The following is a 26,367-nucleotide window of genomic DNA, read 5'->3' as shown; positions in this document are numbered from 1 at the left end:
AAAATCAGGTGCTAGCTAAATTGACCTGGGTTCAAGAGCCACCTCAGCATATGGAAAACCTTGCCCTAAAGGGGAATGTGTGTGGGGAGCTCGCTTAGTGTCTTCACTTTGGCACCAGCCAAGAGGGTATTTCTGAATATTTAGATGGTGAGATGCAAAGAGATATGGGTCCAGAACCCAGCCCTGAGGTGGCTGAAATAATGCATCCCCAGGCTGGTTCTCATGGCATGGCTTCCACTGCTCAGCCCTGAGCCATTCTGGAAGGATGTGCGGATAGCTTAGCTGGCACTTTGTGTGTGAAAGTTGACTCATTGGACACACAGACACAGACACAGACACACACACACACACACACACAGGGACTTGATTAGGAAATATGAGTCATCTAGAGGAGTTTGAAATTGAGTACAGAAGATGGACAAATTTTAAATTGACAAAACATGCTTATTTCAAAGTGCTACCAATGTTGCACTCTTACTAAGTGTCAGGCTCAGGGCCAGGGGCTCCTGTGCATCAGTGTACTTCACATTCTGCAAAGCCCTGCAAAGGTTTCCCCATTTGCCAATGAGAAAACCGAGGTGTAGAAGGGTGAAGGGTCTTGTTAAAAGTCCTACAGCTTGTACGTGGTTGAGCCAAGGCAGAACCTATGTTGAGCACAAGGAAGAGATGACCTTAAGATACAGCACAAAGGATTTAGGTTTGACATGCGGCTGATTTTGGGAAAATAAAACTCACTGCAAGACTTTGCAGTGGGTCACTGTGGAATCTTCTAGATGCCTTTAGAAAAGGCATAAGATGATGATGTTTGTTATAACCAAATGGTAGAAGCAACCCAAAGGTCTTTCCACAGATGAATGAATAAACAAAATGTAGCATATACTTAGAATGGAATATTATTAAGCCTTAAAAAGGAACGAAATTCCAACACATGCTGCAATGTGGATGAGTCTTGAGGCAATCAATAAGCTAGGCAGAAAAGGAGAGATCCTGTATGATTCTGCTATAGAAGCGCTACCTAGAATAGTCAGATTCATAAAGATGGGAAGTAGACTGGTGTTGCCAGGGGCTGAGGGTAGGGACACAGGGAGTGAGTGTTTGATGGGTACAGAGTTTCAGTTGGGACAATGGGAAGAGTTCTCTGGATGGACGGAGGGGATGTGGCACAACAACATGAATGTGCTTAATGCTACGGAATAGAACCTGTAGAAATGGTTAAGGTGGTAAATGTTATGTTCTGTGTATTTTACCACAATTAAAACCAAATAAGAAGGTTAAGTGCAGGACTTCCTGAAGGTGAGGGCTGGTCTCTAGGACAGGCTGTCATGCCCGCCTTGTGGCTGGTGCTGAGTACTGATCTGTCATGTTTTCTCCTGGGCTGGCCCATGTCCCCGTATGTTCTCTTCATTGTGAGTTATTAATTCGGCCTCTTCTGCTTGGTTCTTAATGTCTCGTGTGGTTGAGCACACTCCACCAGGGCTCAGTGGGCTCGGGCCCCTGGGAGTGGTGCTTTCGTGGGCAAGCCTGGGTCTGTGGTTTCTAAGACGTTGACTAGGTTTCATGTTGCAACTCTGGGAAGAAGGACTGGGTGCTTTTTGCATGAAAACGCTGTGGCCTGATTTATACGTGGGGAGGTTTTCAAGAATAATTACACATAAGACTCACTGCTAAATGTATGATCCCAAGAGGAAAACAAAGTGTGATTGTATTTGTGATGCAGATGGAAACATAAAAGAGTTTGTGCTGCTGTCAAAGTTCCAGAAATTTGGAGGCATAACTTGTGTTGGATCAAAGGGGCCCTTTAAGTCACGAATCAAATTTTGGGGGCAGATCCTTGGATAATGTCTCCTTTTAGCACACCAAAGTTCTTTTTCTCCATCACTACTTTGCAGACATCCTAAAAAGGGTCAAGTGCAAGGGTTTGTGCTTTTCTTTGCCTTCTCTCTTCCCTATTGCCAGGTAGAGGTAATAGGTCTTGGTGCAGAGACTAGTGAGGCTGGTGCTCGCTTTGGCAGCACATATACTAAAATTGAGACTAGTGAGGCTGGCATCTTTTTTTATATTCAGTGCCTGCTTGTATTTCTCATTGTGTGGACTGCCTATCTACCTCCTCCTGCTGATAAAAAAAGGAGGAGTTGTTACCCTGCTGTAATACATATACGAAAGTTAAGAGAGTAGATTTCAAGAGTTCTTATCACAAGGGAAAAAAAAATCTTTTTTTCTTCCTTCCTTCTTTTCTTTTGTGTGTGTCTTTTTTTTTTTTGTATTTTGGGGGTAAATATCTAGTAGTGTCATTCCTGGATCATAGGGTAGTTCTCTTTTGAATTTTGTGAGGAACCTCCATACTGTTTTCGAGTGCCTACACCAGTTCCCATTCCCACCAGCAGTGCACGAGGGTTCCTTTTTCTCCACATCCTCGCCCACACCTGTTGTTTCTTGTGTTTTTGATTTTAGCCATTCTGACAGGTGTGAGGTGATATCTCATTATAGTTTTGATTTGCATTTCCCTGAGGATGAGTGATGTTGAGCATCTTTTCATGTGTCTGTTGGCCATCTGGCTATCTTCTTTGGAGAAATGTCTATTCATGCCTTCTGCCCATTTTAAACTGGATTATTTGTTTCTTGGGTATTGAGTTATATCAGTTCTTTATATATTTTGGATACTAACCAAAACTAACTATAACAAATTATGTAACACTTTTTTTTGGATCTAACTCATAATGACAGAAGACTGTCAAATCAGAATGGTTTCTCATATGGGACATAAATTTCATCTAGCTGCAAAGTAAAGCAATCTGCAGACACTGTTCTAAACAAGCAGGAAGCACTTTGAATATAAACAAAATCATTTTAGAAGAAGTTATGTGTGGTGAGATCTGCATCTCTCTGTAGACAACTGTGCATCTAACTCCCCATGACTGTTCATTTTCTATCAACATAATGTAGTCAGGTAACTTATGCTGTGGGTTTTGGAAGATGTATTTCCAGTAGTATATACCAAGTGTGTGCAGAAAGCTAAGGAGAATGAATGATGAAATCATGGAGCTGTTTATGACACTTCTAATGTAGGAAAAAAAGAAGGGTTGTTACTTTTCTCTTGTTAAGTTGTTCATAATTCTGGATGCTAATTCTCTGTTAGGCATATTGCAAATATTTTGATCTGTTGTTTTTAAACTATATTTTTGTGGTCACTGTACATGATTGAGAAATGTATATAGATAGTCCTTTTCTTTCTAACCTTTGTTTTTTATTTCTACTCTACCCTAAATTTGCAAAAATGTTATATTTTTTGTAATGCTTTTATGATATTTGTTTTATGTTTTTTTGATTCATTTGGAATTCATTTTTGTGTGTAGGGTGTGAGTCAAGTATCTAAACTTAATTTTGTTTCAATAAATTTTATTGATCGTCCCAATAGAATTTAATTTCCCCCAATTTGAGATCCCATCACCTTCATGTTCACTTACCACACAATGCACTCACTCACACACACAACTAAATTCTAAATTCTTGACTCCTTTTTAAGACTTTTTAATCTAGCTATTAATCTAGTTTTCAAGAAAAGAATCTTTGCTTCCTTGGGCAAACATTTATCTATGCTTTAGTATTTATTAATTCTGCATTTCTTTCCTGGCTACTTTGTTTTTTTGTTTTTTGCTTCTTGAGTTGAATGCTCAGTGGATCCATTTCATTAAAATTTTTTCTCTATTTGCATTAAAGACTATAAAACTTTTTCAGAATACCTCTCTGACTACAGTTTATACGATTTGATATGCACTGCCTTGTGCTTGTTTTTAAAATAGTTCCCAGTTCTGTTTGAGATTTGTTTTTTAATATTTATTTACTTGTATCGTGTAAATGGGGTTTTTTTTTGAGCTAATATATTACTGCCAGAAACATTTGCTTTTCTGAGTTACACTCTGATCTTGAAAACCATTGTAAATGGCTAGATGAAGCAAGAGTACCTTAAGTCCTACATATATATTTTTATTTTTTAGTGACCATATATCCTTGTTATAGGTGTAAAATAAGAAAATTTATTGTACCTTTACCATACTTGGCCTACTGCCTCCTAAGTTCTGAGCACACTCTCTCCTCAAAGGTCTCATATTAGATCTCAAGAGATAATTTGAGGATACAGGTTTTAAAATAAATTATGTCTGTTGTTGACAGGTTGGGTGTGAAAGGAAAGATGCACATTCAAGGCACATTTTCCCTCTACCTATAATATATGTTTTTTACTTACTTGAAGACCCCTTTAGAAAAAGTAGCAAAATCAGCGGTCTTATTTAGTCAAAATATTTTTAAATGTACAAAAAAGGGTCATGTAGAAAGCATATTGTAAAAAGATACTGATTTTAAGAGTAAAAGAATATGAAAAGCTTTTATTATGTCCTACACAGCCAGTTACTCCCATAAAACTTCAGTACTGTGAAGATAAGCAAAGGATACTCATAACCACATACCCTCTGGCCACAATTCTCAATTAAGAACTAGCATACTGGATGACAAGCAAAATTGTTGCCTAAAAATATTCATATCCAGTCATCTAAGCAAATCCCAAGAGATGGACATTCTAAGAGGAGAAAAGAGATATATATAGAGAGAGAGAGAGAGCACTCAGCAGTGGGAGATGTCAAGAGCAGCAGTCTAGGCAGAGAGGGTGAATGATTTGCTGTGTCTGTTTTTCTCAGCTTGTTTTAAAGTTCTCAGATGAATTGGGTTCTTGGCTATTCTTTTGCTATTCATTTATATTTTATGGAATTGTGTTCAGTGAAGGTGCCTTATGAGATTTCTGCTTTGAGAAACCTGCTGAGATTATCTTTGAAGCCTCTCAGTGGCCAGTTTTTGTGAGGGTTTCCTGTGTTTGAAATGAATGTGTATTTTCTGCACTGTACAAAGCTCTCTATTAAATCCTTCCTGTTTATTATATTATTTGTATCTTCTAGATCCTCTTTTTTTGGGGTCAACTTAATCTGTTAAGTTTTGGAAGAGGTGTGTTAATGTATCCATTATGAGGGGGATATGTCCATTTCTTGCCTTTCTATCAGTCTTTGTATCCAGTATTTTGGAATTAGTGGTCAGGTGCATCAAGGTTGATGACTGTATATATAGATTCTGCTTTTTATTAATTCAGTATATTTTTCTTTGTCCTCTTTGATGCTTTCATCTTGGAATTCTATTGTCTGGAAGTGATACTGATTCAGTATCTATTAGTTAGTGTTTGCCTGCTATTTTTTTTTTTTTGTCCTTTTTGCATTATTTTGTTTTAGGAAGTGTCCCCTAATTTTTAGAATTTCTGCTTTTATAGAAGAACTTAGCCTTGAATTTTCACTGATTAGTAACGTGTTTGAATTCATTCCTGCCATATCATCCTGTGTTTCATCTGTAAAATGCTGCCTGTTGTCCTTTTTAATTAAAAAATAAAAAAATCTTTCTTGCCTTTGTTGGATTGTTGTCTTCAATTTTCTTGCTTTTTTATTCTAATAATTGAAAGTAATACATCTCAATTTTTTTTTAAATTTTATTTATTTTTGACAGAGAAAGAGAGTGCACAAGCAGGGGAAGCAGCAGTTAGAGGGAGAGGGAGAAGCAGGCTCCCCGCTGAGCAGGGAGTCTGATGTGGGGCTCGATCCCAGGACCCTGGGATCATGACCCAAGCCGAAGGCAGACGCTTAACCGTCTGAGTTCTATATTTTTCCAATAATTACCCTTAAAACTTTAATTTGCACATTGACAGTTATTTCCGTCCCCCCAATCAATGTTGATTTAAGTGCATCTACACTCCTCATCCTCTCTTGTACCATTTGAACAAGATGAGAACCTTAGTTTCCTTCCCTGTCATCACTGCTGCTCAGTTGGAGATCATCTGGAATGGTCATCGAGATTATTATTAATTTTGGGAGTGCCCGGGTGGCTCAGTTGGTTGAGTGTCCAACTTTTGATTTTGGCTCAGGTCATGATCTCAGGGTTGTGGGATCAAGCCCCAAGTCAGGCCCCGTGCTCAGTGGGGCATCTGCTTGGGATTCTCTCTCTCCTCCTCTCCCTCTGGCCTCCCCTTGCTTGTGCTCTCTCTATAAAAAGAATAAATAAATCTTTGAAAAAGATTATTTTTACTTTTTTCTTATAATCAGTACCTATATAACTAATTATATATTTTCTTTACTTTTTTTTCAAGGTTTTATTTATTTATTTGAGAGAGAGCGCACAAGCCAGGGGGAGAGACAGATGGAGAAAGAAAAGCATGCTTCCCACTGAGCAGGGAGCCCGATGCGGGGCTCGATCCCAGGACCCTGGGATCGTGACCTGAGCTGAAGGCAGACGCCTAACGACTGAGCCACCCAGGCGCCCCTATTTTATTCTTTTCTTACTACTTTTTTGTTGTTGTTGTTCCTTGTCTCTTGGATTGTACTGTATTTTGCTAAAGGATATCCTCTGGTAATTCTTTCAGAAAAGGGGCCTGAATAATTCAGTAAACTTTCTGTGTTTGTCTATTAATTAGATGTTGTTGCATTAATGCTATGTAGCAGTTTACTCATGGTCTTGTGACTTACAGTGACAAACGTATATTTTGCTTACTTGTGGGTCTGTGGATTCGCTGGGGTTTGGCTCCTTCTGGTCAGGCTTGGCTGGGCTTGGCTCCAGCCGTGAGTTGGATTTGGATCAGCTCCATGTATTTTATTATGGGAAAAGCAGCTCCCTGGAGCATACTCTTTTCAGGGCAAATCAGAGGAGCTTGAGAGGCTGGGCTAGACCGTGCAAACACATCCCAAGTTTTTTCTTACCCATCATTGGTCAAAGCAAGTCACATGGCAAAGCCCGAAGCAAGTGGGGTGGGGGGGGTATACCTTCCTCTTTCTGTGCTGGGAGGTACTTCAAGGTACCGGAGCCAAGAAAGGGGGTGAAGAACTGGGAACAACAATCCAGTTTACCATAATGTAACTGGAATTATTTTTCCCCCCTCACACTTGAATGATAGTTTGGTTGGGTACAAAATTTTCTGTTCCCCCCCATCCCTTCCTCTTTAATAAAGCCTATTTATTGTCTTGTATCTGGAAGATTTCACTTATGCTCTTTTTGGTAGTTTTTACTTAAAATTTTTAAAATTTCTGTTTGTGAAAGAATGTGTACAAACAATTGCCAGAAAATTAATTACAATTTCTTTTTGGGTCGTCTTCTGCTTCCTCTGAATTCTTTTTCTGGAGAATTCTTCCACTCATGAGTTCAGTGCTTTTTCCTGATGATCATTTTCTTTAAATACTTGTCCCTTTGTGGATGTGTTCTCTAGTTTTGTCTTGGAGGTTGCCTGAATGCTGTATCTTCTTTGCTACAATCTAGTAATGGGGGTGTGGTGGGGATAGGCCAGGCTGTGGGGTGAGCAGGCCCACTCTCGATGTGGTCTCTGATCTCATCTCTCAGGGGATCTTGTAAGCTTCTGGTCCTCTGAGCACACCTGCCCCTTCTGGTTATCTAGCACAGTTGGGAATTGTTTTCTCTTATAAAGCATACTTTATTGTCGTCTCTAGAGATCTGGGATGAGACAGAAGACAGGTATGCATGCTCTGGCTAGTTTAATTTCAGATACTTTTCTGGGAATAAGTGTTATAAGGGTGCGAGAGCCTAAGGACCAAAGAGAGAGGGTCAGGAAAGGAAGCGAGATGTGAAAATGCTCTCCACATGTCTCCCTTCCTGCAGTACAGGCCTGGCTCAGGCTCTGGGGACCATCACTCGGCAGGGGTGCAGGTAAGATCTGATCTTGCCTTCCTCTTCCTTCTGCCTCTCCTAGCATCCCACTCCCCCCATGCTAAGGCTGGTTGAAGACAGAAGCTGGCCATGGCTCTGGGCCTTTCTCTCCTGGTTTTTGCTAGCCATGAGCACCCTCTCTCTACGTGGTTGGTATTCACATGGTGGGGTGGTACATCTCTGTGCTCTTTGGAGGACCCAACATCCCCCCCCCAGCCCCCCAGCTGCACACTTCCCTGGTGTGGGAGGTCCCCTTGGGCTCAAGCACTTTTCTTTTTAATGTATCTTTCATTCCAGAGAGGGCTTGGAATTCTTTGCCAGCTGAAAGAGGCATTCATTTGCTTGTCAAACATTTGGTGAGTGTTATGTGCCAGGTATTTGGGGTGAAAGGCTGGGCATAGAAAGATATTTTGCAGGGGTCCTGTTTTCTCTACTTCATCCATTAGAGAAAGACCTGCGTGTAAGGTTATAATAATTACAAAAATATATGATATGGTGTCATTTCTGCTTGCTGAGGTGGGGAGGTGGATGGACAGGTTGGGAAAAGTTTTATAGAGGATAGGAGTCTTAACTGAGTCTTGAAAGGTAATGGGTGTTTTCTGAGTGTTGTAAAGGAAGAGAGGAGTGTGGACAGTGAGGCTTTGCAGTAGATGGTGGGTCCAGACCTCCATTCCAGGCAGCGAGGCAGTGAATCCCCAGATTCTTCTGACCACGGGACGTGCAGCCTCCTTGGTTTTGGGGTTTCAGAAAAACCCATCTGGTTGGCATGAGAAGGAGGAACTGGATGGAACAGATCAGATGTGGGGACACTTTTAAGAGGCTGTTCAGGGTCCTGAGAGCTGGTCAAGAAAAAAGTACCCATGAAGGTATTCCTGCTTGGGAACAGCCTCTGTGCACACTCACACACGTGTGCACACACACACACACATGCACACTCACACGCTGCCAGATACAGAAGCTGTTGGACTACAGTCACTGCTCAGGCCAGTGCCAGGCTACACACACCATGGAAGGACAGAGTCTGTGGGAATGACAGTGCCTCAGAACCCATTTCCTTAAAAAGTGTCCTTCTCGGAGCCCTGGGGCCAGAGACCGGGATGAGCCCGAGCAGCGTAGTAGGGCCTCAGGATGTAGTCTCCCACCTCATTTGGTGGCGAGATGGGAAAGGAGTCAGATCTGGACAGCTCAGGCTTAGTTAATCAGTGTATTTGGAAGGGGCTGCTGACTCATCTAAGGAACACTTTCTTATTGTGCATAAGAGGGAGACAAACAGGAGAAGGTGGGTGGTTTGTCCAGTCCTGATCTGTGTGCCATTAATGAAGATTTCATAACCTTGGCCAAAGGCCCCTACGAAATCAGGGTACGTGATTATTTCAGGGACCCATCTTGTGGCCAAACAAGTGAATTTACAAGTGTTTGGAGTTCTGTTACTTTTGTCCTGTTAAGTTACACATGTCCGTTTACCAGTTAGGCCTACTTCCAGGGCCTGCGATGTGGCCTTCCAGGTTTCCTTCTCCGTGATGGAAGGCCTCTGGCACAGAGCCTCGTCATTAAAATCCAGGTCCAGGATAGGAGTGTTCTACGTGTTGGAAATGGTGTTATCCAGTCCATAGTTAATGCTCGTTATAATTGGATTTAATTTCCAACAAAACTCAACTGAAAACCCCCTCTTGCCTTCAAACAATTTTCTTGTAGAAGAGCTATAATCAAGGTACCCATGGCATTGTCAGATTTTATTTTGGGTTGAAATGTCTCATGTTTTATGTTGGCACAGAAACGATTTCTTTTGGAGAGTGTTGTAAAATATCCTTTCAGCTGTTTTCTTGTAATAGAAAAGTAGAAAAAAAAACTTCATTTTGTGTACATTACCCAAAAAAGACTTACTGGGCCTTAGTCATGAGCTTGAAACTGTTAGGTGTTGTACGGGGTGGGGAGTGTTTACCAAACAAATGCAAAAACACTTCATTTATTTAGAGGCCACTTTTCTGGCAGCCTGGATCATCTGGAACACAGCCAACAACAGGGATGTAGTAAAAATAGCCACTGAGCTGCCAAAATGTTATCAAAACTCCCAAGTACCCAAGCTCTGGCTGGTAACACACAAATCTGTTACCCTGCTCCTCAGAGTTAATTTAATCTTAATTTAGATACAATAAAAATGATCTTGGCTACATAATTTCCTTGACCCTCAGCAAATCCTCAGTAAGGACTGAAAGGAGGAACCTTCCAAAAGTAGGTCCCCTAAAGTCAGAGGGACAAGTAGCAGGCTGACAGCAAGGCAGGAGGGAGGAGAGCTGCAGAAGTGGGATTACTGAGCTGTAAGGACAGGAGACAGAAAGGAGTATAGCAAGGGATGGAGAGTAGCACCAAGTCGGGGGGGCGGGGGGGCTCCGATTTGGATCCATTTAAAGACTGGGTAATTACGGAGAAAACTTCATCCTATGATGAAAATAAGGGCCCCTTTGGAGCTTTGGATTCAAGGAACATTCACTTTCTGGGCTCCACTGCTCCTTGATCTTTCTCGAGGGTTCCTCTGAGAAACACGGACAGCCTTGCATGGTCTAAGCACTCAGAAATTCCATGGGGGTCTGCTTCTGTCTGGTTAGCTGTGGAAGTGGAGGCAGCGCCTTGCACAGAGTGGGCATCAAAAATATCTGCTAGCTCTTCAGTTCCAGAACAAGGTGGCATATACTCACTCTCACCTGTTCCTCCCTCTAAATATAACTAGATGCACTGGAAATTCTTCAACAGACAATGAGACAAGGACTCTGAGAGCTCGAAAGATGCCATAGGTGGGAGGGGAGGCCCTGGCCTCATTCCTGCCAGGCTCTGGTGGAAGTCCTGACCCTGCTCTCTGTCAGGACTACCGAAGCAGGGAGGGAATCCAGCCTTCCCAGGTGGCCTCCACTGACGCCTGGTCTCCAGGGGGTGGGAGGGGTGCTGCTCGGTGAAGATGAGCATCCCGACTCTCTACTCACTCTTCTCTGACATCATGCTAACTGGGCATTGGACCGCCTCCTTCTAGCCTAGTGGGGGTAGAAGTCTAGGCTCTCCATTCGATTGTTGGTGTGGGTAGGGGTGGGGCCTCTGTTTTTTTCTATGGTATTTGGTTGGAGTTGGATGGTTATTGTCTAACGGTGTTCTGTCTTGTTGGACTGACCTCTTCCTGGTCCTTCGGCTAGACAGAGCAGGCTTTTGTTGGGGTCGCTTTTGTGTGTGTCCATTTGTGTTTCCAGTTCACTGGCTTCTTTAACTCCAAGTGCGGGCGGGGTCCACTCCAAGAACTCATTGTTTTGTTACTCGGGTTCTGAGTTCCCTGGCTAATCTCCTTCTCTCCACCTTTCAGAGTCTCTCATTCTGTCTCTTAATGTTACACTTAATGTCCAGGTTTTTTGTTGGACTTAGCAGGAAGAACAAGGAAGAGTGTGTGTAATTCATCTTCCTGTGAGCTGAGATTCTGGCATCATGTTTTTAATTATAAGAAACTTACTTATTTTATCTAACGTGTGATAGATTCCAGTGCCGGATTCTTAATTTTTTAAATGTGATCAAACTCCAAATACAACAGAAGCACCCCTGATGGGGCTGTGTTCTAAATACTATGCACCAATTATACTGATGTTTATAACTGTGACTGGCTTCTGTGAACAGATCTTATAATCTGAACCTTCACCGTAGCTTTCTTCTTAGAAATCCATGTGGAGAAATGCTCTACTCTACTGGGCTTAGGTAAGATTAGCATCTGAACATGTTCCTTAGCAAAGCTACTATTTCTACACAAACCACTTTATGTCAGGAAATCTACTCGACATTTCTTAAAGGAACACAACCAGCAAATTCACACACTTGAATTAGCAGAGGGAGAAAAAATGGTTCAGTAAAAGTGGTGGGTCTGCCTTATGCAAGAAGGATGGTAGATGCTGGAAGATGGAAAAGGAGAAGTGGTCCCCAATCCAACAATTCACTGTCAGTGGGACAGAGAGATGTAAAGAAGCAGTTCCAGTTCAGTGTGACAGGTGCTGGGGCAACCGTGGAGAGAGCCGCTCTCTGGCAGGGGAGGATGACGGGGCACAGATGTTAGGAAGGTGTAATGGAGAGGTGAGAAGCAACATCTGAGCTGAGATTGGGGGATGGGGAATGGTGGGATGGAGGGAGCAGCATATGCAGGGCTTGTGGAAGAGAACCATTACTGCCGAGGGAGATGAGGATGTGGAGCAGTGTTAGAGGACTTGGCTAGAATACCGGCAGGGAGACATTACAAAACACCTGGATGCCCTAGACTGGGTGAAAACTCCTTTTTAAAAAGTTTTTAAAAAGAAAAAGTGACATGGAAGAAATAATGCTCTTTAGGTTTTGATTTGTAACTTTGCAGTAGTTAAAAATAGGGAAGCAAGATAGAAAAGATGAAAAAATGGGAAACCCGTTATTTATGGAAAAAAATGGAGGTGACATTCTCTAAAGGCATTGTTGATCCAAAAAAATACAAGAGCAAGGTAGGGTCTGCGCACATGATGGGAAATATCCAGTGGAAGGGGCATCTCTCTTCTGATGTTTGGTGGCCCTGAGGTGTAGAGCCAAACTCCGTGTTGACCACAGTCAGGCTGATTATTTCTCTTCAGTGATGTTTTCACAGAGCAATGTGCAGATACACAGGCTACCTCCTGACGTAGTGGGTTCCCTGTCACTGGAAGTATGCAAATGTCAGAAACGTTGGCTGGCCACCCACCAAATTATTTGAAAATTAGGTAACAAGTGGGTAATTGGATGAGGTGATCTTCTGGGTCCCTTTTTACCTCTGAGAATCTGTGCTTCTCTTTTGAACCTTGAGTAGGGTCTCATGTAGAACAATGTAGGTTATTGGTAAATATTTGCTGATAGCCCAAGTGGAAATCATGTTGGGATCAAAGCATGAAACACACAAGCCTGTCACTATCCACTCTGAGGGAAGTGAAAATTTTACAATATTTATTTATGTTTTCTCCATGTATCTTTTTTTTAAATTTTATTTTATTATGTTATGTTAATCACCATACATTACATCATTAGTTTTTGACGTAGTGTTCCATGATTCATTGTTTGCATGTAACACCCAGTGCTCCATTCAATACGTGCCCTCTTTAATACCCATCACCAGGCTAACCCATCCCCCCCCCCTTTTTTTTAAGCCCTTACCAGAATTTTTAGTCCTTCCACACTTAGTATGATTCCTTTAGAGAGTTATGCTGGGAACCTGCCATGGGTTTAGCTGGGTAAATTCTTCCACTAAATCTAGATTGGACCATGTGCCTGGCATGCCCCAGAATCAAACTTGGTCCAAGTTGGTATTATTTTGACCCTGGGCCATTCTATCCTATTGCAGACTCAGTATTTTCAGTTAGGAGGGAGCTTGCCCAGCCATGGGGGATGGGGGAGGCGGGGAGGGCTGGGTGGCAGAGGCAAAACACACACTTTGCGGGAAATACTGTGCTTTCCTTCACTGACTGTTTTCTCACACATTCATTTTCCCTCCTTTTCTCTTTTCCTTATCTCCTACCCAGCCCTGATTATTAATAATAAAGGCAAAAATAAATAATAACCAACATATTGGATATTTGTAGTGTTTGAGACAGTGTGATGCACATTCAGTCTCCCTAGACATAGGTTTTTTAAAAATTATTTCCATTTAATAGATGGGGAAACTGAGGCCCAGAGGGACTGAGGAACTTGCCTGAGCTTACAGAGTAAAGCCTCTGACTCCTGAGCCTGAGTCTTAGAGTCTCACTTGTGAAGGCTCATTTGATCTGTTTTAAAGGTTCAAGGAGAGCCTCTTTGCTTTTGCCAAATAGTGCCCTTCTCCCTCCTCCCCGCCAAGATATTTGGGGATGTTAGGAGGCTTGTGTCTGTGAAAAATTCTCCATCACAAGTGAATTTTCACAGGCTGAGCATGCTCATATAACCACCACCAAGATCAAGACACATGCTCTGTGCATCAGACACAAGGCACACGTCAGAGCGACCTCCACCCTGACCCCCATCCCTGCAGGAGGCTGCATATGTTCTTGAACTCCTTATAAGTGGGACCAGTGTGTCCTCTTTTATGTCTGGTTACTTCGGCTCGGTGTCTGTAAGATCCATCCAGCAGTGTGCTCTGGTAAGTTGGCTCTCAAAAAAAGAAAAAAGAAAAAAAAAGAAAGGCTCTGTTTGGAGTGTTTGCCAATTTCGGTGGTATAAACACTCCCACCATGGCTGATTTCGAGCCATGATTTAAGAATCAGCTTGGAAAATTCCAAAATATTTCATAATCAGCTCTTCGGAGCTGGTACAAGCCAGCCACACCATGCCATGGGATTCATTCATGTTATGATGTGTAGTTGTGTATCGTTTGTACTCGTTTAGCATTCTTTGTGTGAACATATGTGGATTCTTTTGATTGTAGCCTTTTGGCTAAAGTCACCAGGTTTCAGAAAGAGCCTCTTTGGGGGGATTCCATTTGCGTTGCTGCCAGGGGGTGGAGGCATGAGCTCTGGAGCCAGAAACCAGCAGTTGGAGCCTCATCTCCACTGGTACCTCTCCTGCCCCATGTTCTCAGCCTCAGGTCTGCGGACAGGAAGCACCAGGCCTGCCTCACAGGCTCTGAGCACACTTGGTACTCAGTAGGTGCTCAGTAAATGTCTCCTCCATCCCTTTACTTCTCTTGTTCATCCCCGGGAGGATGACTGTACTTTGGGTGAAATCTTGTGGAGAAGGAGGGATCTGTGTTCCCGCATGGATCTCTGGGGTTTTTGCCCTGGTGCCCAGAGCACCAGCAGGATTCCTCAGCTTTATTTCCATTTGGTCTCTCCGAAGAAGAAGAGAAAAAAGAGAAGGGAAGGAAAGTAGGAAGGATGAAGGGAAGGGGAAGGAGAGAGGAGGGAAGGCAGGCAGGATGGAAGGAAGGAAGGCAGGAAGGAAAGAAGGCCTGTTAGTTTTGTCTCTGTGGGTCTGGCCTGGAAGGGTTTTGTGTTTCCAGACTGACCACCTGATTTGGCTGGCTGTGATGGGTCCAAGAAATCTGTTCACATGGAACAGATTTGGAAATGACATTCGCTTTGTTCCAGAGCTGCCTTCCTGCTTCTAAACCGATCACCACAGCCCAGGCGTCCTCTGGAGAGAGACCCCATCTCCAGTGGACGGTGAAAGGAAACCCAAGGAAAGAATGAGAAATGAATGACACAAGTGCAAAAAAAGAGTGTCACAGACTGACAGACAGTGTACCTACAACTTTTCAGGGTGAAGGTGAGTGGAGACCGGACGACAGAGGGGCCCCTGGGGCCTGAGGGCAGAGGGAGCCGGCCACACGGAGCTTGCTGCCCACCAAGGCAGGCGTCCACCGCCGTGAGCTGTTCCTGAAGGGGGCAAGCAGTGTCTTCCATGGAGCTGACACCAGCGAGCTTTCTGTCTGCAGCAGGCAGGAAAGTCATCTCTTGCCTCCCTCTCGGATTGTGAAAATACACGGATTGTGGCCAAGCGAAATAAAATGCCCCTCCCTGCCTGCAAGTTCAAGCTGCGTCCCTCTGACAGCTGGGCGTGATGGACTACAGCGTCTGCTTCCAAACCTGTGCCTGTTTGCTTTGGATCCCCCTCCAACACCCCAGTCCCAGGACTTGGGGCCTCGCAGTGAAAGCTGCTGGTTTCTGTGACCTTTTGAATCAACTTCTTGTGTCCCACGGGCAAGGACCACGTCCAGATCCCCCAGCTGGAGCCCCATGTCCCAGCCACCTGTCTGTGGTTCCTGCCGCTGCTGTTTCCCCAGGGATTCTGGGAGGAGAATCTAGAAGAGATATGGCATCGTGGAAGGAACAGAAAGAGTAAGATCTCAGAACTGGCTGCACCTCATTTGAGATCCTGGCTCTGCAACATGCTGGTTGGGTGACCCTGGGTGGATATGAGCTCCCACGTGTTGGGCCCCATGTAATTCCTTTGAGAGCCCGGCCAGCTGAGGATTCCGACCTGCTTTGCATGGGCAGAGGTGGAAACGCCACTGCAGGACTGAGCAGCGAGAAGTTCTTTATAGATCTTGGATACCGGCCCTTTATCTGTAGTGTCATTTGCAAATATCTTCTCCCATTCTGTGGGTTGCCTCTTTGTTTTGTTGACTGTTTCCTTTGCTGCGCAGAAGCTTTTTATCTTGATGAAGTCCCAAAAGTTCATTTTTGCTTTTGTTTCACTAGGTTTTGGAGATGTATCTTGAAAGAAGTTGCTGTGGGCGATGTCAAAGAGGTTACTGCCTATGTTCTTCTCTAGGATTTTGATGGATTCCTGTCTCATATTGAGGTCTTTTATCCACTTTGAGTTTATCTGTGTGAATGGTGTTAGAGAATGGTCGAGTTTCATTCTTCTGCATGTGGCTGTCCAATTTTCCCAGCACCATTTATTGAAGAGACTGTCTTTTTTCCATTGCATGTTTTTTCCTGCTTTGTCAAAGATTATTTGACCATAGAGTTGAGGGTCCATATCTGGGCTCTCCGTTCTGTTCCATTGGTCCATATGTCTGTTTTTGGGCCAGTACCATGCTGTCTTGGTGATCACAGCTTTGTAATATAGCTTGAAATCGGGCAACGTGATGCCCCCAGCTTTGTTTTTCTTTTTCAACATTTCCTTGGCGATTCGGGGTCTTTTCTGATTCCATACAAATTTTAGGATTGTTTGTTCCAGCACTTTGAAAAATGTCATTGGAATTTTGATCAGGATGGCTTTGAAGGTATAGATTGCTCTGGGCAGCATAGACATTTTAACAATGTTTATTCTTCCGATCCATGAGCATGGAATATTTTTCCATCTTTTTGTGTCTTCTTCAATTTCTTTCATGAGTGTTTTGTAGTTCCTAGAGTATAGAGAGGATTGAGGATTTGACACAGAATTAAATTCTTCATGGACCCCTGTCTTCTGTTTCTGCAGATATTAGAGAAATGATAAAAAATTATGACCAAGTTGGGTTTATCCCAGGAATGCAAGCCTGGTAAAATATTAGAAACAAAATCAATGTAGCTCACTGTATTAGCAGAATGAAGGATTACAATAAGGTCATTTAAATACATGGGTAAAGCATTTGACAAAGTTTGATATCCATTCATGGTAAAAAACTGTCAGTAAGCTAGGAACAGTAGGGAATTTCCTCAAACAGTAAAAGACATTTACAAAACTCCTACAGGCAGATCACACTTAGAGGTAAAAGCCTGAATTGTTTCCTGAGCCCATTCACTCCTCCCCAGGAAAGCTTTCCTGACCCCTTGACCAGGTCAAATGCCCATTATACATTCCCCTAGGACTACCCTCTCCTCCAGAGCAATGCTCACAACTTCAATTGAAACCGTGTTCATGCCACTATTTGGTCAACGTTCGTTGGCAGTGAGTTCCGTGATGTTGGCATTCTTTTTTTTTTTTAATTTTTTTTTTTAAGATTTTATTTATTTGAGAGAGAGAGAATGAGAAACAGAGAGCATGAGAGAGAGGAGGGTCCTATGTAGATGCCAAAAAAGGCATCTACATAAAAGTGACTGGCAGTTTACTGTACCAAAAGTTGGCATTTGAGAAATATGACAAGCCCTTATAGAACCACCTAATGTGTGCTAGATGCTGTCCTAGATCCTTGAGCCCTGCTAATACCTTGCCTGCACTTCTCTCTGTGACTGTTCTGCAAGGAAATATAAGAATTAACATACGTGATAAATAAAAATTCTCTGCATGTCTCAGCAAAAAAAAAAAAACAAAAAAACTTTGCAGATGGGATTAAGTTCAGGAGAAGCCAGATTGCTGATGACCAGGGCAAAGGCAGGTGGGCAAGCAGCCTAAGCGGCAGGGGCTCTGCCCCAGGATCCTACAAGTTACAGCATCCCGCCCAAGATTTCAAACTGCAGATGTCCATCCGGGGCATTGATCATAAGAGCCACCGCACAGAATTTGCTGCACGCAGACGCCCTCTGCATTTATCACAACTGTTCGCTCTGAACTAGGGTTTGTGGTTCTTTCAGTGCACAGCTTCACATCCCGGGCCCTAGGGACCTCATCTACTTGTTGGGGGGGGGGGGCGCGCAGTGAGAGGCCTGGAGGACCCCCACCAGCCTCGAGCCAGAAGACAAAGCGCCAGCTTCCATTCTCCATGGGGGAGGGGCCCAGAGGGAACCACAAGCCTCATCTTTGCTGCCGAGTTCATGGATGTACAAATGGGCTCATTTGATAGATCTCCCCCAGGCCCAGTCCTCAAGCTCTGTGCAAGCAGGACCGTGCCCGCCGCTCACTCAGTCGCTCCCTCAGTCTGGTGTGGACACAGCACAGTGGCACCGGGCAGAATGCCATCATCAAGGGGGCGCCTGGGTGGCTCAGTTGGTTAAGCGACTGCCTTCGGCTCAGGTCATGATCCTGGAGTCCCGGGATCAAGTCCCACATCGGGCTCCCTGCTCAGCAAGGGACAGACTTGTGCCTCTGTTCACTGGCCTGGGGTTTCCGTTCTGTGTCTTCTGAGAGGCGCCTTGTCAGCTGCTCCATACGGCAACAGGAAAGGGAGAGAGAAAGCAAGGCTTTCCTCCCCGAAGCCATCAGCCGTCGAAGCCACCCGTCAGCCGTAAAGTCTCTGGAGGACGCACAGCCCGTGTTTGCAGAGGCTGCCTCTCTCTTGAGATCTCCAAAGGATGATTGTTTATTTTTATTTTTTTAAACGAAAATCATGACTCATGTAAGTATAAAATGAACGCACATGGAAGACTTTATTTGATTCATTTATCAATGAATGAATCAAACGACTGCCTTAGGCTCAGGTCATGATCCTGGAGTCCCGGTGCTCTACCACTTACTGAGATGTCGCTCCTAGTCAAGGAAGGGCAGGGAGGCCCAGGAAGAGTATTCTGGAAGGAGCACGTGGTGATCTTTCTTGTCCATTTTAAATCTGTCACAGATCCAGGGAGAGGTGAGCGCAGAAGGAAATCTGGGCCTTCACCAAAACGAGAGAGCTGAGGCAGGAGACAGGCTTAAGATGAATGATGACAAACCCGTGCCCCGGGCTCCCTGATGTGCATGTGAGTAAGAAGTGGGGGCTGGGGAGAGAGGGGGGAGGGGATAAATAGTACGTAAGTACGTACATAAATAAGAGATTATAAAGGGAATAAATAAATGAAAAGATAAATGAGAGGGAAAGGTACTCAATACATAAATAAGAGGGAAAGGGAAGAGACAAGCATATAAGAAGCAAGAGGAGGCCTCAGGGAGGTGAGAGAAGAACTGTTTTTGCTCCTTCGCTCCTCGGCTCATTTCCTTGTCCATTCACTGAACATAGTTATTGGGCAGTGTGCTCTGCCCTGGAGTACAAGCTCATCAGCTGCACTTGACCCTTAGCACTCACATCCTACAGGGAAGGACACTGTGCAGTGGGCCGTTACACAGTGGTCCTTGTCCTGGTCCCTAGAGTCTGTGAATGTTACCGTACATGGCAAAAAGGAGTTTGCAGATGGGATTAGTTCAGGACCTTGAGTTGGAGAGATGATTCTGGATCATCTGAATGGGCCTGATGTACTCACAGGGGTCCTGATAAGAGGGAGGCAGGTGATCAGAGGAGGAGAAGGCGATGTGATGGTGAAGCAGAGATCGGAGTGATGCGGCCACAAGCCGCAGAGTGCTGGGGGCCTCTGGAAGCTGGTGGAAACAAGGAACACATTCTCTTCTGGAACCTCCAGCGGGAACCAGCCCTCCAACACCTCACCTGTAGCCCTATAGGACCTGGATTTTTGACTTTCAGAACTGGAAGAGAATAAATTTGTGTCATTTTCAGCCATTAAGTTTATGGTGATCTGTTACAGCAGCAGCAGGAAGTGAATACACACTCCGAACAAGTGCACTGTAGCATGATTGCAATGCAGAGCGCTCTGATGGGGAAACTGAGCCAGTCAGGGGAGCCACCGCCTGGTGTCCTGGGGGAAAAGGATTCCTGCTGACACCTGAGGGTTTTGGAGGACGTAGCTGGCAGAGTATTGGGCTTATTTTCGGTGGGGTGGGAGGGATGCTGTCCCAAAGTATACCAGAGGAGGGAATAATCTTGCAGAGGTCCTGAAGCAATGTTTTCTTACGTATCAGGGGCAGAGGGAGGTTGGAGGCAGGAACCACTAACGTGTGGTTGTGGTGGTTTGCGCAGGGTGTACAGGCCCGAACCCCGTCGTGGGGTGAAAATGCAAAGGAGAAGAATTATCAAGACGTTTAGGAGGCTTTTGCAGGAAGGTGGGTGCTGTATAAATTCAACGTGGTGGTTTTGGACAAAGGGTTTAAACCATTAATTAGGCATTTAAAGTAAGTATTAGCTTGGGGGGGTGGCACCATGCAGCTAGCTGGTGGCCTTTCTTTCAAGCAGCCTTGAACTCCCTTCTCTTGGTGTCCTTAGAAAATGTGAACTCAGAGGTACCCACATTGCCTGCGTCTGTTAATAACTGGGTAAAAAGAAAGATCATATTTACCACGGCCTTGATTCTGAGACTAGCCTACAGTTCACTTTAAAAAAACAGAAAGTGTTTTGCTCATCTATACATTCCTAAAGGCCACACAGGCAGAAGCCTTAGCAGCTGTGGACCAACTCTCCAAGAGGCTCATCGTGGAAGTTGTGATTGGCCAGGGTACATTTCTTGGGATATCAGTGGTCCGCATGCCCATTTGCTACCTCGTGAGCATGTCCTTTGGCCAGCCACTTGAGGTACTTGTTTGTGATTGTTTATTTGCTCTTTAATCCTCAGAGCTTCTCCCATGATGAATGCTTGTGAGCCAAATTATTTGGCAGGAGACTTTGGTGTCGTGGCCAAATGGGGAGTGGCAGAATGAATGTCTTTTTTTTTTTTTTTTTTTAAGATTTTATTTATTTATTTGAGAGAGAGAGAATGAGAGAGAGCACATGAGAGGGGGGAGGGTCAGAGGGAGAAGCAGACTCCCTGTTGAGCAGGGAGCCCGATGCGGGACTCGATCCCGGGACTCCAGGATCATGACCTGAGCCGAAGGCAGTCGCTTAACCAACTGAGCCATCCAGGCACCCTGAATGAATGTCTTTTCAAAACTCTCCTCCTGTTGGCCCTCTCCTCTTTCTGGTTGTATATGTGTCCCTTTTACAATTCTAGTGGCTGTCGAACACACCAGAGCAGCTGGTCCCACAGCACAGATTTCCACCGCCCACCCCAACCTGATACTGCATTGGCTCATGCTTTTTCACTGGAGGGTATGTGGTGGACCCTTTCTCTTGATTCCCCATATTCTTCACCTAAATTTCCATTTCTTATTAATTTATCATTTGCGGTGTTGGTTCTGTTTGGGGGATGCCTTGAAAGCTGCATGGGGTCTCACAGTGAGAGAGGGATCCATGCTCAGGTTCCCATGCAGGTGAATTTTGGATGATTTGTAACCGGTACAGTGGAAAAGTCCAGAATTGAGGGATGCAGGCCAGTATGAAAGACCCATAGATTTTAGGGCCCTCTGCCTGAAGGGTCATACGCCTGGGCAGCAAGAGCTCCCCTTAGCAGTGCTTTGTGAAGCTTGCACTGATCATTCTGACAGACATCTAACTTCAGTCTCTGTTAGAGTCTGTAGCATGTCCTGAAAACTTTAGGGAGGGCCAGAAGGCATCCTCTCTCTGTGACCTGCTAACACAAGGAGCTAAAGTTGAGTGTGTTCTGGTCACAGCCCATGTTCTTGCCCTTCCATGTGGGGCCAAGCGTGTTGCTGATCACTCAGGGATCAGCCTGTATATGGACATTGACATTCCTTAGAAATGTGGCAACTAAAGTGATTTCCTAAAATTGGTAAACACAGCATTTCTTCGTTCTGCTTACTAGGCCGTGCTCTTGTCCAGGGAATTACTTTTTCCTCTTCTAGAATAGATTAGATTAGAATAGAATAGATTTTTCCACCTTCTATTTCCTCCTCCTGTGGGATGATGATAGGCATCAGCAGGAGGGGTTCTGAATTTTTGCAGGTGTTTGTGTTCTGGTCGACATTGTGATGATGTTGATTCCTGGCACCCCATGTTGAAACAGGTCTTGTTGAGGCTTATTGGAAAAGAGCTACCCCATGTAACCTGGATTTGTTGGAGCTTCAATTTAGAAACAATTTCTTGGCAATACTAGTTCTCTTGATCATACATGTTATAATTAAGAAGGTGCAAGAAATTTAGAGCCCTGGAGACCCAAGACCTTCCATGGAACGAGCATGCATATTGTCTCCTAAATAAGGAACGTTGTTAGGGTTCTATTAAACTGGGGCACATGGTAAGTTGATGACTTGAGTCAAGGGTGTGGATCAGGAAATGGAATTCAGGAGGGGTGGACTGACTGTGTTGGTCTGTGGCCTCACACACAGGCCTTTCCTGAGCCGCCTCCTCTGACAGCAGGTCCATGTGGCTCTGGTTTCATAATGCTGGGTACCCTCTGTATTATCACATGAAGAACCTGTGTGCTGGGAGCTGGGGGCTGGAGAGGGGGGTGGGGGGTCTTCAAAGTCCTGTCCACATACCCCACCTACAGACCAGAGTACTAAGGGTTTGGGTAGGCTGCAAATCAAGGAAAACCCAAAAGGCAGAGTTTTACAAGAAATGGGGTTTGCTTTTTCTGCCTGCAAGAAGGCTGAGTTGTTGGAAGTTCAGGGCTGGGTTGAAGGTTTAAGGAGGCTGAGGCTTTGATGGCCTCTTTGGCCTTCTCCTCAGAGTCATCTAGAAGGTGTCTGATACAGGTGGGGTGGGCCTGGGTTGGAGGGAGCAGTGGGCTGTGAGACTGGCACTCCCTCTGGCTGTTGTGGGGAATGGCTATCAGGAAGACTCCTCTCCACCTGGTCACTCTGGTATGGAGGCAACTCCTTTGTGATGGGATAATGTGCACTCATGCCAAAAGGCCAGACTGGATTCCCGGGGGGAAGGGGCAGCCCCAAGGCATGCAGGAGCTTTGGTGGGACTCATACTTCTTGTGTTCCTCGAGCTTTTCAGTCACCCCACTCAATAAGGCCAGTGCTGTCCTTCCCAACAAGGCATTGTCTGGTGCTCTGTTAAACGCCTAGATGCACCCGAGCCCTTGGCCTTGCAGCGCTCACTTTGATTGGAGACCACACAGTGTTGAGTGGAGGGGGAAGCAGTGGTTACCTAGGGAGGCCCAGCATCGTGACCCTCAGGAGCTGTCATGGGACGAGACAGTGGGACAGCTCCCACAGCTGGTCTTTGTTTACTGCTTTTATCTGCTTTGCCTTCAAAACTTGCCTCTCCTTCTTCCCTTCCACCTCTTCCTTGACTGTTCAGTTAAAGGTATGCTGAGTTACCTACCATGCTCTTCCCTTTACGTGGATGACTAAGGAGAAGCTACCACAACTCAACAAGGCCCATGTCCTGGGGATGGGCATCAGTCTCAGGCCCAGGAGTCAATGTGCAAGAAATGCACGCTAGTTTTTCTTTAACATAATTTAATTTCTCAGGCTCCCGTTCTGCACAGGCAGAGGAAGCTTACTCTTGGTCAGCTGGCATCCTCTGCCTTTCCTGAGGATGTGCTCAGTGCTATGGGCTTGGCTGGCCACTTGGTCCTGGCGCCAGTGTCTTGCCACTTGAGTTCGTTAGAAGCTTTCCTGCCAGTTCTTGGTCATCGGGCCCTGTGGGTCCCTGCTGTTGTCTCTTGTTCTTACTTGATCCTGACTTTGCTTCAAGCCTGCTCTCTCTGGGCCTGGGAAGCTCTCAGGAGCTCCTACCCATCCTTAGGAAGAAGTCAGGTGAAGTTGGGTCTGGCTCGCTAATTCTGAACCATTAAATAGGTGTTTATTCTGCCTGCCTGTCCTGAGGAATTTAGGGTTTTGCCCCACTGTGGGCTTTAGCTTGGGGTCTGAGATTATCCTTCTGCTTATTGATCACCAAAAGGGCAAAGTGAGGATGGCACACACTTTGGGGCACAGGCCCTTCCCGGGACCCTCCACTCTGCTGAGGAGAGCACTGTGCAGCTGAAGCCAGAGACTTCCTTTGTTAGGTCACACATTCCTCCTGAACTCTGGTCTTAACCCAGGACCTGAGCTTTGCACTCAAAGATGAAGGTAAAGACTTCCATTTCCTCTGCTAAGTCACGTCTGGCTGAAGCAGGAAACACGGAATGACCCTGTTACATGACCCAGGAGAAGACCTTGGGAACAGAAGAGCCCCGTTGACCTTTCAAGAAATCCCACCAAATCTGCATAAGAGGAATAGAGAAAGGAGGATGAAGAGAGGTTTTTCCCTTTTAATACCACACAGAATAAATTTTAGACTGTGTGTGTGTGTGTTTTAATTTTGGTCATTTAGATGGAAGAGAATTTAAAAATGTATGAGTAAAAATAAACTTACATTTCAGTGCTCCTGGGGTCTCTTTGAAATGATCAGAAGTTAAGAAACTTAGTTACACTATTTTACTTAAAATTCTTTTTAACTTGTAAAGTGATCTGCTAGGCTATCAAACTTTTTGGGTGCACCCAAAATAACACCCGATTTCTGAAACCACCATATTTTACACTTTCACTTCCCACATACACCAGCTCGGTGACAAGAAACCATCTGAACAATGTGCGGAATTGAGGTTCTCGGAAACATACCCAGGTTCTGCTGTTCGCAGTGTGTCTGCTCAGCCGCTCCTTCTGTCCAACGTGTCCCCATCCCGTCCCTCCTGGTACACTCCTCCCTCTTCTTCAGGGACCCACTCTAGCGCAGTCCCCGCAGCTTCACCCAGCTGTCCTCCCCACCGCCAGCAGGGGAAGCCATTCTCTACCTGGGTTCCCTCCTCCGTTAGAGCATCTCCCTCACTGTAGTAGAGAGACTGGGTCCCCTGAGTGTGTCCTTCCTCCGTGCTGTTGCAATCTATGACTTACACACCTCTTAGATAACACTGCCTAAAATTTTAGACCCTCAGAATCTGAAAATCTCCCTTAACCCTACCCGTTTGCCTCTTGAAAAAGGTGTTATCCCAGTGTGCATCGGTAGATACTTTAGGTCCTGGGCATCTGGACTTGCGCTGGCCTAACGTGTATTTTGATGGGGTCACAGCTGTGAGAACAGAGAGGAACATGGCCTTTGGTATCCTGATGGGTGAGCTGCTTCATTCCCAGGGCCAGCTCTTATTGATTTCTCAATCTCCAGGGCTAATGTGGTGCCAGACACATAGTGTTATGGGTTGAATTGTGTCCCCCCAAAATCTTTATGTTGATATCCTAAATCGTAGTACATCAGAATGTGACCTTATTTAGAAATAAGGTGGTTGCAGATGTAATTAGTTAAGATAGAGATCATACTGGAAGTAGGGTGGGTCCCTAACCCAGGGTGACTGGTCCTTCTGAAGAGGGGAAATCTGGAAATAGACATGTACATCAGGAGAACATTATGTGAAGATGAAGGCGGAGACTGAGGAGAGCCTTCTGCATACCAAGGAATACCACAGAGGGCAAGCAGATCACTGGAAGCTGGGGTGGAGGCATGGAAAACAGATTGTCCCACACGGCCCTCAGAAGAAACCAACCCTGCCAACACCTTGATCTTGGACTATTGGCCTCCAGAACTGTGAGGCAATAAATTTTGTTGTTTAAGTCTCCCAGGTTGTAGTACTCTGTTAAAACAGTCCTATAAAAGAATATACCTTGTATATATCCTGAGTAAATACCGATCAAGTGAATGAATGAATGAATGAATTAATTAATTAATTAAACTTTTCCATGAGAATGAAGAGCATCTCATGACAACTCATGGACCAATCCACACTTGTCTGATAACCTTAACATTGGGAGAGCCTTACCCCTTAGCAGCTGGTGTAATTATGTGAGGTCCATATGAAATATCTGGCATCCCACAGGCTTAATGACAATTAGCGGGGTGATCTCAAGGGGGTGGGGTAGCCATGCGAAAATCTGTGCTTCTAAGAGGGTCTTGGAGTTTTTAAAAATGGAGGAAAGAACAAATGAGAAACCTTGCCGTCTTTGACATGTATTAATATGAAGTTATTTTTGAACCTTTTATTCTTTTAGGAAAAGACTTGCTTTCTCAGGGCAGATTAATTAAAGAGTATACACATCGGGGGCTGAGTTATGTTAGGAGATTCCTCCCCCCCCCCCCCCCCCCCCCCCCCCGCTCCAGCAGTCTGGCTTTGTTCTGAGCCTCTAAGCTGCTGACTGAGCACTTGGGCAGGATGGGGTGGGGTGGGGTGGGGCATTTACGTGGTTGAAGACCAAGGTGGGATCTCATACCGTAGTCCTTGCTCATCAGTGCCCTTCAGCTGTTGTTCACACCCTCTTCCCCCTTGTGCCCAGATGTGAGGAGCCCTCATCATCCATCTTTATCTGTGGCTCTTATCCAGTTCACTGATGCTATATCCATGTAAATGTTTTATGTTTGAGCAGTGATATGGATTCCATTTAAGAGGTGTTGTGGGGGGGCGCCTGGGTGGCTCAGTTGGTTAAGCAACTGCCTTCGGCTCAGGTCATGATCCTGGGGTCCCGGGATCGAGTCCCGCATCGGGCTACCTGCTCAGCAGGGAGTCTGCTTCTCCCTCTCCCACTCCCCCCTCTTGTGCTCTCTCTCACTCTCTCTCTCTCAAATAAATAAATAAAATCTTTAAAAAAAAAAAGAGGTGTTGTGGGTTAAACCCAAAAGATGTTGACGACGTC

Source organism: Mirounga angustirostris, unplaced genomic scaffold (assembly GCF_029215605.1).
Source record: "Mirounga angustirostris isolate CCGP_5_RB_7025 unplaced genomic scaffold, mMirAng1.0.hap1 SCAF_10, whole genome shotgun sequence".
Lineage (NCBI taxonomy): Eukaryota > Metazoa > Chordata > Mammalia > Carnivora > Phocidae > Mirounga > Mirounga angustirostris.
This window is presented reverse-complemented; position numbering follows the sequence as displayed.